General features: G+C 39.9%; 1 long non-coding RNA gene across 1 annotated transcript; it reads left to right on the top strand.

Annotated features, from left to right (window-relative positions):
* The first annotated feature begins 5,505 nt into the window (after positions 1-5,505).
* LOC308317756 lies at positions 5,506-10,248 on the top strand. The gene is made up of 3 exons (XR_013964298.1): positions 5,506-5,619; positions 7,828-7,858; positions 8,823-10,248. It is a non-coding gene; the product is annotated as an uncharacterized lncRNA (long non-coding RNA).
* Positions 10,249-15,058: the final 4,810 nt, after the last annotated feature.

The raw sequence follows: 15,058 nt of genomic DNA, 5'->3' as shown, positions 1-15,058 counted from the left end.
TGTGTGCTCGCTGTAGCGAGCCCACAATAACTAGAAAGCAGTTCCTGTAGAAACTGCGTGGGCTCGCATAAAATGCAATGTATAAAGTTATTGCCGTGTCAAGTTTGAAACTCGGGGTAATAGTGTTACCATTGGTGGTCTAAATCCATAATCAAACTTTCTGGACTGTAGCATATTGTAAACAAAAGTAGAAAATGCATTAAAGCTGAAGTAAAAGTTAAAAAAAGTATGAACATTTGTAAAAACTATAGTTTAAGCATGAATAACTGCATAAAGTGGAATAAAGTATGTGGAAGTAGTATGATGCCCAAAAAGTGGCAGAATAAAGTAAGTAAAGTATTACTGTCTACTAATGATTTGTAATGTATGAATAATGCTTTACAATGTATTCTTGATTAATTAGGAAAAGGTAAAAAGAAAAAATACATCAATGGATATGAAAGCATGAATGAGCAGAAATTGTATTAAATAGCATACTTTTACATTTAAAAAAGGGTCAAATAGCATTGTAGCGCCTAAATCCCTGTATTAGGTGCTACTGGCTGCTGACGGATGAGGAAGTTTAGACGTGTGCTGAAAGAACTGAGGTCCAGAATGTTCGTAGAGTGGATATTAAATTATATTTATTTTCCTTACAAAATCCTATACTTTGAAGGCAAATAACATAAGTAGCAAACAGTCAAACGTGGTGAATGCAACAGTCCCTGTCTGCACAGTCAGAAAACAGTTTGCCTCCTATCAACAACACCTGCAATTCATTAGGGACAGGGTTAAATACCCTCCCTGTAACTATGGCAACCTGAACTTGACCACACCCCTCAGTGGACATCATTGGCCACAATTAGGAGACTCAAAATGGCGCTTACAAGCATATAGGCCTATCTTTAAAAGCATAAACACAATGATTATTGATTTTTCTTTGATTGATGAAGTGTTTTTATTTTTAAAAACAAATTTAAATGTAAAAAAATAAATAATCTAAAAAAATCTTTTTCTTTTTAAGTTAAAAAAAAGTTTAAGTTTTTTATTTTTAAGTTTTCTTTTTTAAGTTATAGCTGTGTAAATGCCAGCCAATAGGAAGACAGAGGGGTGGGGCTTAAGCAATTACAGCGTGCTCCTATTGGTGGTCTAAGTCCATGGAACAAGTTTCAAGACTGTAGCATGCTACAAACAAAAGATATAGCTGTGTAAAGGCCAGCCAATAGGAAGACAGAGGGGCGGGGCTTAAGCAATTAAGCCATTAAAGCTTGTTCCTCTTGATGGTCTACGTCCATGTACCAAAGTTTAAGGCTGTAGCATGTTGTGAACGAAAGTTAGAGCTGTGTAAAGGCCAGCCAATAGGAAGACAGAGGGGCGGGGCTTAAGCAATTAAGCAATGACAGCGTGCTCCTATTGGTGGTCTAAGTCCATGGAGCAAGTTTCAAGACTGTAGCATGCTGCAAACAAAAGATATAGCTGTGTAAAGGCCAGCCAATAGGAAGACAGAGGGCTGGGCTTAAGTAATTAACCAATTGCAGCATGCTCCTATTGGTGGTCTAAGTCCATGGAGCAAGTTTCAAGACTGTAGCATGCTGCAAACAAAAGTTATAGCTGTGTAAAGGCCAGCCAATAGGAATACAGAGGGGCGGGGCTTAAGCAATTAAGCCATTACATTTTTGTGGAACACTGTACCAATAAAGAAATAGACTCCTTCATAACCGCTCTCAAAGAGCACTTAGAGCAGTTACAGTGGGCTGCTATTTGAAACTGGCCCTGCTAAAAAAGCCAATTTTTCCACACTGTAGGCCTCCACATTTCTTCCCATTTTGAGGGACGATAGCCCCTCCTATGCCCAGGTTAGTGTGTTTGTGTGTACCCCATAGCGATTATTTGATTGGCTGAGTAGGGAATGTGTACCGCAAAATTTGTGATAATGGGCTTGGCACGGAATGTGATGATGTATGATGATAAGAGCGCCTCTCACTTCACACAAAGTGTGATTTTTTCATCTTTCATCAACTGTAATATAGGCTATTATCAGCTAACATAGTAACAGCCTATAATAGCTGACAATGACATTATTTATTCCCTTCTTCTCTGGAATCCTGCCTCAAAGCAGCAGAAAACTGTCGTTCCCTGGCCTGATGTCATCGCTAGGGACACATGCATCAGTAAGCAGGAACTGGGCATGGACCGGAAAGTCTGGCGTGGCATTGTGTGTGTGTGTGTGTGTGTGTGTGTGTGTGTGTGTGTGTGTGTGTGTGTGTGTGTGTGTGTGTGTGTGTGTGCGTGCGTGCGTGAGTCTCTGTGTCACAGGCACGTGCAGATGGGGGTGGGGTTTTTCTTTTTTTTTGGCCACATAACTAAGGGGGCATGTGATGTGGGGGGCCAATACAAGCTTGTGTGGGGGCCAATTAGGGCTTGTGTGGGGGGGGCAATAAGGGCTTATGTGGGGGGCCAATGGTTCAAGACGAACATTTGACAAGTAATGATAATTCCACTATCATAATGAATTATCTTTTAATCTGCCATCAGTCAGTTTTAGTTTCAGACTCATGAGAACATATTGCTTATTTTACTGTCCAATGACACAAGGGACGGACTACCCCCAAAAATCGGCGCACAAGTGTGATTTTTTCATATAATTGTATATTTGTACAAATGTTCTGATTATAATGTTATGAATTATAATTATAATAATAATAATTATTATTATTAGTAGTAGCCTACAGTAGCCTACAGTAGTAAGTGCTGGGTTATCAAATAATAACAATAAGTCAATTTGTCATGTCTTCATGCAAATGTCAGAGACGGAACGTTTTGCAAGCACATGCGGACCGCTTTTACTGCAACACCACACCACTTCCTGTTTGGAAAACTGCCACTGGTAAGTAACGTCCCAGCTCTGTTGTGTACAGTACATATTATATTAATTTATCACCTAAATGAACACATTGCGTTTGTCCCAGTTCGTTACTTTGTTAAACAACAGACCCGAAACCATTACTTGTCTTTGTCCCGTTGTTTTAGGTCCGTTTTTGCTCTCATTTGTCATGCTATTTATTTTGAGTTTATTTTGCTAACAATTAGCTACCAGGCTAATTAGCTCCCCGCGGCCCCGCCGTCATAAGAGGAACACACAAACACTGCGTGTTGCTGACTGTTATGACGTTGAGTCATACATGTCTATAAATTAATTGTACTAAACGGGTTTTAATCTGTGAAGAAGTTTTCATGTCATTAACTAATAGCTAACACAGTAGCCTTTTGCTAGCAGTGTTTTTTTCACTCATTACATTCTGATATGTCATCAGGAGCACACAGCCCGTTGGTAAGTTAGATTTGAACTGTAGTGTGTGAAATGTATAATGTTTGCTATGGGCTACTGGTAGCATTTTGTGCAGTAGTATTGTCACGTTGTGTCCGCGTTGGTATACCGCAAGTATTGAGCGAGCGAGCGGCGCACGGGGTGCAATGTTTATGTAGCAATGCTAGTGTTTAGCTGTGGCCAGCGTTGGCTGTTTTGACAGGTTGCTCTGTCGGGACGCTTAGCGGACTGTAGCGTGGTGGAGAAGTCCTGTGTTATTGTGTGGTGTTTGCACGTCCATATAGTGTCACGTCAGTATATTAACTTACGGACTCTGTTGCCATGGTAATGTTTTAGTATCGTGCCGGCCGGCTGGCATAGTGCGTGCGTGCTGCGTGCGATCTGCGCAAGGCACTTTGGGAATTGCATTCTGGGAAATGCAGTTTATAGTTTATATACTTATTGTATCCAGCTCGCTGTATTAACAGAGTTTACTGTGCTGCTTTACTGTGCTGCTTTATATACACATTTAGTGTATGCGCAGTACATATGTGGTTTGGTTATATGTAGGCTACTTGTGTGTATATAGGGAATGTATGCATGATGCTGGTTTTCTTTATATTGCACTTTTGTATCAGTAATGAGAGGAGCTGTAAGATTATGTTACAAGTATATTCAGCAGGTATATTCTGGGAGAATGTACAGCTATATTATATTTTGTGAGAGTCAATTACAATAACATACTGTGATGCTTATTTGTTAATTGTTGCATTATATTCGAACGAATGTTATGGTAATGCCATTTTTATTTTATTCTTTCTTCCAGGTTTATGACCTGTGGTCTTTCATATCAATAAATTGACTAACACGAGTCATGCCCGTGTGTGCTGCCTGTTCTTAGCCCTTCGGAGGGCTTAATCTACCAAACTCCGAACAGCTATAGCAGTGGTTCCCAAAGTGGGGTCCGTGGACCCCTAGAGGTCCTTGAGTTGAAGGGGGTCCCCAGCTAAATGATAGTTAGGAACCAAATGGACCCTTATGGGTCTGTAACTATGAGTCTTACAATCCTTTTATATGAATTGGGGGTCCCAGAGATAGAAATGACATTAAATGTAGTTAATATGCATGTCAAACTGGGGGTCCTTGAAATTAAACGGGTTCTTATGGTCCAGGGTCCCTGTATCTTTTCAACTGGGGGTCAATTAGTGTCAATTTGGGGACCATGACATCTTGTACATTTGTCATAGCACCTTGTATGTCATGGTTTTATCTAAACTCTGTCTCTCTCTCTCTCTCTCTCTCTCTCTCTCTCTCCCCCCCCTCCTTTGCATCACGGTGAGTTGTGAGCTTGTAGATTGGCTAATTTTAAACAATTGAGTACTTTTTACTTTGGTACTGTAGCAATATAGACTTTTTACTTTCAACAGTGTTTTTTATATTGGAAATAAACAACTGATTAATTGCTTATTTTGATCTCCTTCATTTTGCAGATGAAATTACTATCCTGCCTACATCTGAGTAAGTATAGATAAATGGGCATGTTGTGTAGTTTATTTTCCAGTTCGGTTACCTGTTCTGTACTTGGGAGGTCGGTACCTTAGGGTCCCTTGAATGTCAATCTACTCTCCATGGGATGCACTGTTACCACTGTCTGCTCACAGACAAATCTAACGTCACTTGAGTGTTGATGAGGTGTTTCAAATATGCAACAGGTGCAGTAGGAGATTGTGAAAACTTGAAACGTGAATTGGTGACCCAACATCACATTATTCCTCCCTCCCTGTAGAACGCTGTGGCCCCCCTGCTGCCTAATGTTATTATTAGTATTGTAAAAATAGCAGATCTACAAACTTGCAACACACAGAAAATGTTGCTGATTTGGTCATTTAAGTTTAGCCTTTTATTTGTTATCAGACAGTGTATTCTATACTGTTGAATTAAAAATGCCTTCTAAAACCTAACCTACGGTTTTTGAAGACCTTCAAATTCTTATTAACCCATTTTGACCTGACATTAGATTAAAAAAATGTCTTCTACATCCTGACAGTTTTCTGAAAAAGCTATGTTTCTATGTCAGTGGTTTTTCAAAAATAGCAGACCTACAAGCTCGTAGCGCGCCACTCGGTGGCGCACTATGAGCTTGTAGATCTGCTATTTTTCAATAGCTAAAGCATAACATAATGCCAACACCAAAAGTTCCCGCCACAATGGGTTAAAAAAGAAAATAATGGAAATGAATTAATACAAATTCTGCATGTATAGCAACTACAAACTGAATAATTTCCTCTATCTCCTTCAATCTGCAGATCAAACGACACCACCCTACCTTCTGAGTAAGTATTAACTGTATCAGCTTAATATTTGCAGATACCAAACATCACTGGAATCTCGGGGAAAGCTTGCCAATATCGCCTCCCGTTGCCTTTGATAGACCTATGTAATAGACATATGTGCGATTTGCATTCTCTTCCACACTTCACACAGGGCGATACATTGACACAGCATTTTACAGTGAAGATTGGGATCCCAGAGATATAGATTAATTTGGATCAAATGGGGCTCTGTGGCATAATGCATATCAAACTGGGGGTTCCATGAAGTTAAAAAGGTTGAGAATCATTGAACGCTAAACTGTATTGGAATGCCATTGCGTACTGTACAATCCTCACGATTTAACCCAGATGTATGCATCGTCAATCACTGAAAATATATCTACAAGCTCACAATGTGGGATGTGAATGGGTGACATTCAATTTACCATTATTATTACCATTATGTTATTTACCAGCTGATATCACAAATCTACTGAGGTTTACAGGTTTTATTCACATGCATCATGCAGGTAGTACAGGTGCAATACTTTTTTCTCCCAGTGGATTGAATACAAACCATATTTAATGTAAACGTGAAATCAGCGCCTTACTGATTTAATGTGGTTGACGTTTTAGTATTTTAGGATATTAAGTAATAAGGTCAGTGGGGGCACGGAGGCACAGTTGGTAGTGCTGTCGCCTCACAGCTAGAAGGTCCTGGGTTCGATTCCCGCTCGGGGCGCTGTGGGTGCTGGCGGCGTGTTTCCTCCTCCACGTCATCAGTGCCCATACCCGAGGCGGGGTTGGCGAAAGGGCCTTTCTGTGTGGAGTTTGCATGTTCTCCCCGTGTCCCCTAGGGTAGGTACCCTCACAAAAACATGCAGTAATCCTGGTCTCTAAACTGCCTCCCCCTGGCCAGCCGGGGCGCCTGATGGAGGGGAAAGGAACTGGTTGGAATAACGTGTTCCTTCCACGCGCTATGTCCAACCAGGGAAACTCCCCCCTGTCAGGTGTAAAGGAGCAACTTGGACACAAAAGCATGAAGGAAGCATGAGTTAAGTCCGTTGCTCTCCCCAGGTTGGCGGAGGGTGTGTAGAGCCCAGGATCACATTAGATGATTGACACAGGGGTGAAAAATGGGTTACAAAATCGTGGGATAAAAGATATATATAAAAAAAAGTCAGTGATTTTCAAACTTTTTGATTTCAAGGGCCCCAAAAAAAGTATGAAAATATGTGCCAGGAACACAATTTTCTTTTTAAACAGACCTGCATGCTCATTTGCCATTTTCAAATGGCCAAAGTCTGTTGAAGTGCTTACATTTTTATTTTGCTGGGAACCCCCTCAAGGAACCCTGGGGGTTTCCGCAACCCAGACCCCACTTTGAGAACCACTGCCTTAAATTACTTTAATAACTGTCAACCTAGCTTTAAGTGTTCATCACTAATACTCATAAGATGACACCATTCCTGCCTACCCACTTTGTCGCAGAGGATAGCAATGGGTTAGTGATGGCCAATTGAACGATAGGTTGAAACTGTGTGAAGTGTTTAAATTGGAGCAGATTGATTCAATGCAAGCTGTTACAATGTAAGCCATTTAGTTAGAAATATGCAGCAGTGTGCATTGAACTTTACTCATTTAGCAGGAAATGATTAACCCATTTAGACCTGAGGACACATCTCTGTCACCCTATAGCTTTTTTTTCCCCCTGATGAAGGCTTAACCGCCGAAACGTTGGATATTTGTCTTACCTGCTGTCCGAATAAATATTGGTACTCTGGCTATTGGTGTGTGCGGCCACCTTCTTGTTCATTCAAGATCTCCTATACAGTTTTCTCCCGTGCGACGGCACCGCCACAAGGACTTTGGTGTGCGTAGAGCCTCTTTGTACACCCTATAGCTTTTAACCATGACTATAAACTTTACCTGAAAAATGGCAGATCTACATGCTCTGAGTGCTGCGCTACGAGCTTGTAGCTTGTTTTCTTTAACTCAAATCTTTGCTTCTGGGGGGGTCCCTGCTACAACATATTTTCAGATGGGGTCTGTGGCAAAATACAGATAATTCTCGGGGTCCTTGACATGAAATGGTTTGAGAACCACTGATAAGGTTTTGGAAGACATATTGTAGAATCTGGTGCCAGATCTCAATGGGTTAACAACACAAAAGAAAAATATTCTTTGAACAATTAAGTAATTGCTGATTTTCTCCTTTTCATTCTGCAGACTTAGCTGGTTGCTGTTGACCTACACTTGAGTAAGTATTAGTTATCAACACTGATGATGTTTTTACACAATATTTGTATTCAAGTTGAATATAGATGCAAGAAGTGATGTCACACACACACACACACACACACACACACACAATTTTGACACATAGTAACCACTTAGGCGTTATTCCTAGTATGGACTTTCAGTGGTGAGGTGACCACCGAACTACAACATGACGTCACTGAGCCGCGGTGAAGAGCATACCACGGCCACCGCCTCAGCCCTACTCTCTGTTTTTACTCGCCACCGCTCCACGCTATTTCAGCTCCGGTGGTCACCTCGCCACCGAAAATCCACACTATGAATAGGCCTTTAAGCCCTGTATGATTAGCAAAAATAGCAGACCGACAAGCTCACAACGTGACTTGTGAATTTGTAGCTTTATAGCTTAAAAACATACTTATGTTTATGGTGGAGGGGCAGATGTTTTGGTTAGGGACCCTTTGACCAAATGGCCACATTCTGAGCTTGTAGAACTGCTATTTGCAGCACACACCACTGTTGTACGATGGAACACACATTATACTTTAAATATTGAATACTATGGTTGATGTAATTAGCAATTGCATATTCTATACAGTACAGTAACTGACTACATAAGGCTTATTAATCCTGTGGGGAAGATTCAGAACAGCTAGCCAAATTGCTGCAAATAAACATTGTAATAACTAGGGTTGACCTGATCAGGTGATCGGAAATCTGCTCCAATCTCATGATTTTCAAAAGATCGGATTTTTTATTGTAAATCTCAAAGAAAGATGTATAAGCAATGAGATTTTGTAAACTGTTTATGCTAGCGCAGTTTGTGTTGTAACTTTATATATTCCATGAGAGGTGGAGTTAGTTGCTTTAGCAAACAACACAAGGTTTCTTCCCGACAGCAACATTATGCATTTATGTTACTGATATACTTGTATAAATGTGACTATGAATATTCTTTCTTTCAGGTAAACCTTGCGCAGTGAACCCTGGGTTCCAGTGGATCCTGTTTTTCTCTTAATCCAACACCCCAAACCCCTCTATCTCCCTGCTGCCTCTCTGTCTTTTGTCTCTACCTTTTCTCTATCTCGCCCAGAGAAGTCTCAGAGTTGGGAGCAACTCTGAGAGATCTTGCTCTGCTCCCTTAAGCAACCCCTTATACGCAACCCTGAAACGCAACTTGATACAAGTTTTGATGCAACCCTGATATGAAACCTGATACAACCCTGATATGAAACCTTGGATACAGTTTTTCTCTTAATCCAACACCCCAAACCCTTCTATCTCCCTGCTGCCTCTCTGTCTTTTGTCTCTACCTTTTCTCTATCTCGCTCAGAGAAGTCTCAGAGTTGGGAGCAACTCTGAGAGATCTTGCTCTGCTCCCTTAAGCAACCCCTGAAACGCAACTTGATACAAGTTTTGATGCAACCCTGAAACGCAACTTGATGCAACCCTGATATGAAACTTGATACAACTTTTGATGCAACCCTGATATGAAACCTTGAAACCTTGGATACAGCTTTTTGAGACATTTGTATTGCCACACCTTTGAGCCATCTTTGTTTATTCACCTTTTGTTTTGGTTAAACATCCATCCACCTAAACACCATTTCCACATTCCTGAGTGATAGTTTTTACATTCCGTATACATTCATTTTTGAAATTATTTGTTTCTGGCTATCCACTATCTGGATCCGAACGCAGCCTCAACTCGATCAGCTTGGTGTCTGCACTCTACATACTGAACCAGGACCGGACTACGTACTGGACCAGGATCATCAAAGCAAACACATTTCACAAACTGTTTAGAAATACTCTTAACATTAGTACAGTATATACTCCTAGCAAGGCCAACCTCTCTTTATTGTTCAGCTTCTTTATACATTGTATAGTAAAATATACTTGAGTAAAAATAAATGTATGGTAGTTCAATAGGCTTGTTTAGAATTCTGTTTGATAGTTAAACTATTTGCAGCTCTGACAAGTGGACCTGTCTGTGATCACTCTATTGAACAGCGGTCCATCAACTGAAGTAGCCCAACTGCTATATTAAGTGTATACATTACCAAGATAATTTTCCTAATCCATCACTATATTGTTAAGCTATCACTGAATATTTAATCAGCACTACTTGAAGGTTTGTTGCTTGTGCTAACATTTGAGAAACATTTCATTGGTTCAAAACAAAACGGTCATTTCCACATTCCTATACATTTAGTTTAATCTTTGATCAAATACTAAATCTACAAAGGTAGTGTTCATATCTATATTAACTGTCTATACTGCCTTATAGATACACTGATTTAATGAATGACTGGTATTTGTTTGGTGCACTAATCGTTTAGTCTAACATTGCCTGTATTGCATTAAATGCAGCCCGTTTTTTTAAATTAATTGCAAACTTGACCACATTTCCTCTTTTGAACAGTTCTTTAAACTAAACTGCTTATTAATACTGTTGTAGCCTACATTGTTTAGAAAGTGAGATAATACAAGTGGACGTGTGACAAATCACTTGCTTCTGTTTGGTACTATAGTGAATGTCCCTCAGTGATTGAGATTGCATTGTGGTTTTCAGTAGCTCACATCTGGTATATTACCTAGAATTCTGTGAAACTACAGTTGACGTCTGGTCCTATATTACAATTGTTTCATAATTTTCTGGGTGTCTATAGAACAAGTTGCTAGTGAACTGTAGCCTACTGTATCAATCACTACATTCTCTGAAGATATTTGTGAATATCGTAGTCCCTATTAAGTTACCATAAAAACATTGCAAAGCACAAACTTATACGCAATATTTAAGGTTTACCAGTGTGACAAATAGCCTACAAGAACCAAACGTTACCATGCCGAGGAAAGGGAAAAAAAGTCAAGCTAAAAAACAACACTGGTCCAAGTTGAAATTATCTGACGATGTGATACCTGGTCAACAAATGCATGTTCCCCACAGCTGCAATGATGTGAAACCAATGTACTACACTGATGCTGTAAAACAGGTTAGTCACAGTGAAGTTGGACATCTGTCAGGGACATCTCATATTCAACACAAAGGCCAATCTGACGAGACGAGAGTTAAAGCATCCCATAGTCAAAACAGCACTAAATACGATGTATTTTCCAGGAATAAGCAGTGTGCCTGTAGTTCTCTAACATTTCTGGCATTCCTTCATGAGGAAGAACACATTACAGCAGCAAACCTGGACCTTGTATTGCAAAAGGGCGACAGCATGTACACAAAGGTCAAGTGTCAGTTAGATGCAAAAGTAAAAAAAACAGCCGATCTACAAGCTCACGAAGGGGGACAGTTACCTAAAACAAAGAAAAAAATTGATTATACTCATCTAGCTACAGATGAACTACCGGACAAAGTGTCTGCCCGCGACCATGACTACCATGTAACAAAGCATCATGATCTTTCCCAGTACGGTTCATTCGGAGATCCTCCATCTAATTATGCAGAAGAGTACCTAGATCTAGAAGCAGGACTTAGCTGTTTGTTAACAGAGGTGAACTATGCATTGCTGGTAATGACTGGTTTAGTAATTGCTGTGTTCAGGAACAGATCAGGAAAATTTGGTTTCTTTGACCCACACTCTAGAAGGCCTGATGGATTACCATATAATGAAGATACTCAACACTTAGGCACTGCTGTAATGATTACATTCACAACATTGAAAGATATGATTGACAGGATTATTGAGTGCCAACTGTTGTTTAAGACGTTACCAACATGCATGTATGAACTCATGCCTGTAGGATTTCACAGTGACGACGTGGATAACAGTGATGTCACTATTGCCGACTCCATTGACCTGTCACCACGAGCTGGAATAGAAATTCCAACAACATCAAACACAGATGTCTACAGCACACACCATGCAAACAGGCAGGCTAAACATTCATTGTCAGAAATGTCTGATGTGATTGTAGGACATTGTACAGAATATCAAACAAGCAAGTGTATTGATGACAGTGCTGTATCACCTATGAGCGAGCAGAAGGATGCTAAAGTGCATTGCCATAAAGACTGTTTATCTAAGAATTTGACACATTATCTTAAAAAGCGTGTAGGACCCATGGGTGAGCAGGAGTTTAAGGAGCGTTTTTCTGACAACATCACATACTGTGTTAAGGATACAATCGTGACAGCAGGTCAACAAATACAATGTGCTCCCCACAGCAGTAAAACACCATTACAGAAGATGTCTTCCACTGATGCTGTCAAACAGGTGTCTAAAGTTAGACATGTGCCAGGGACATCTAACCGTATTCAACACAAAGGCCAATCTGATGAGACATGTGTTGCAGCATCCCATAGTCAAAACAGCATTACATACCGTACATTTTCCAGGAATAAGCAATGTGCCTGTAGTTCTATAACATTTCTGGCATTCCTTCATGAGAAAGAACACATTACAGCAGAAAACCTGGACCTTGTATTGCAAAAGGGCGACACCATGTACACAGAGGTCAAGCAGCAGTTGGATGCAGAAGTCAGAAAAACAGCCGATCTACAAGCTCACGAAGGGGAACAGTTACCTACAAAGAATAAAATTGCTCATACTCATCTAGCTACAGATGAACTGCCGGGAAAAGTTTCTGCCTTCAACCATGACTACCACGTAACACAGCATGTTCGCCGGTACGGTACATTCGGAGACCCTCCATCTAATTATGCAGAAGAGTACCTAGATCTAGAAGCAGGACTTAGCTGTTTGTTAACAGAGGTGAACTATGCATTGCTGGTAATGAGTGGTTTAGTAATTGCTGTGTTCAGGAACAGATCAGGAAAATTTGGTTTCTTTGACCCACACTCTAGAAGGCCTGATGGATTACCATATAATGAAGATACTCAACACTTAGGCACTGCTGTAATGATTACATTCACAACATTGAAAGATATGATTAACAGGATTATTGTGTGCCACCTGATGTTTGAGACGTTACCAACATGCATGTATGAACTCATGCCTGTAGGATTTCACAGTGACAACCTGGTCAACAGTGATGTTACTATTGCCGACTCCATCGACCTGTCACCACGAGCTGGAATAGAAATTCCAACAACAACACACTGGGTTAAAGAGCATGTTTCTGACAATGTCACAGCAGGTCAACAAATACAATGTGCACCCCACAGCAATAAAACACCATTACAGAATATGTCTTCCACTGATGCTGTCAAACATGTGCCTAAAGTTAGACATGTACCAAGGACATCTAACCGTATTCAACACAAAGGCCATTCTGATGAGACAAGTGTTGCAGCATCTCATAGTCAAAACAGCACTAAATACCATGTCTTTTCCAGGAATAAGCAGTGTGCCTGTAGTTCTCTAACATTTCTGGCATTCCTTCATGAGGAAGAACACATTACAGCAGCAAACCTGGACCTTGTATTGCAAAAGGGCGACACCATGTACACAGAGGTCAAGCGTCAGTTAGATGCGAAAGTCAGAAAAACAGCCGATCTACAAGCTCACGAAGGTGAAGATGGTGCATCTTTACCTAAAATAAAGAATAAAATTGCTCATGATCATCTAGCTATAGATGATTTACCGGACAAAGTGTCTGCCCGCGACCATGACTACCATGTAACAAAGCATCATGATCTTTCCCAGTATGGAACCTTTGGAGACCCTCCATCTCATTATGCAGAAAAGTGCCTAAATCTAGAAGCAGGACTTAGCTGTTTGCTAAAAGACGTGAACTATGCATTGCTGGTAATGAGTGGTTTAGTAATTGCTGTGTTCAGGAACAGATCAGGACAATTTGGTTTCTTTGACCCACACTCTAGAAGTCCTGATGGATTACCATGTCAATATTATTATCAACACTTAGGCACTGCTGTAATGCTTACATTCACAAAGTTGAAAGATATGATTAAGAGGATTATTGAGTGCCAACTGGTGTTTGAGACGTTACCAACATGCATGTATGAACTCATTCCTGTAGGATTTCACAGTGACAACCTGGATAACAGTCATGTTACTATTGCAGACTCTGGAATAGAAATTCCAACAACATCAAACACAGATGTCTACAGCACAAACAGGCAGGCTAAACATTCATTGTCAGAAATGTCTGATGGGATTGCAGAACAGTATTTTCACACCGGCAATATTGAGTGTACTGATGACAGTGCTTTATTATCACCTATGACTGAACCGGAGGTTGACATAACGTCTGCTGTTGATCATAAACATTGTAATGTCACTTGCAATCAATTATCAAGTGCAGATTTTAAAACCCCACACACCAACTTAACTCACACTGAAGCATCTCAAAGTATGACTTCCTGTAAGTTTGTGACTGGACAATCTTTCAAAATCACAAATATGAGCAAGGACCAGATAGCACACATGTTAAAATTGGAAAAAGGGAAAAGACGAAAATATATGAGGACTTGTGAAAAACTTGCATTACCAAAAACTGGCATAAAGCAACAAAAAACAGTACAGAGAAAGGAAACCAAAAACTTGAAACAAAGGACTTTGTATGCTAAATGCGAATTGTATAGACTAAGAAAAAAGTTGTATATTAACAAGCGTTTTTCAAATGATAGTGCATTTAAAATGAAACATATGCAAACAATGAAACAAATCAGTCAGCACAAGTACACAAATTATCTTGAATTTAGAATCAAACATATTGAAATCATGAAACGAATCAATCAACACAGATACAAAAATGATCTTGAATTTAGACTCAGAAAGAAACAACACATTCAACACAGATACAAAAATGATCTTGAATTTAGACTCAGAAAGAAACAACACATTCAACACAGATACAAAAATGATCTTGAATTTAGACTCAGAAAGAAACAACACATTCAACACAAATACAAAAATGATCTTGAATTTAGACTCAGACATATTGAAATCATGAAACGAATCAATCAACACAGATACAAAAATGACCCAGATTTCAGACGGCTTCATTTACAGAAATGTAATGCTTATTTTTATAAAAGATATCACAGTGAAGCAGCATATAGACTCTTTCATAAGATGCGTTGCACACGGAAAATAATACAACAATACAGACAAGAAGATGCACTACGTGCACAACAACGTAACATTGTAATGCAACAAGCCATATCTGCTTTTAGAACAAGCATACAAGATGGCCCCACTAATGTCTGCACAGTATGCCATAGAGCATTGTTTCCAGATCGAGTAAAACACTGCAATAGGAC

Source organism: Protomyctophum bolini (assembly GCF_963924005.1).
Source record: "Protomyctophum bolini genome assembly, chromosome: 6".
Lineage (NCBI taxonomy): Eukaryota > Metazoa > Chordata > Actinopteri > Myctophiformes > Myctophidae > Protomyctophum > Protomyctophum bolini.
This window is presented reverse-complemented; position numbering and strand designations above follow the sequence as displayed.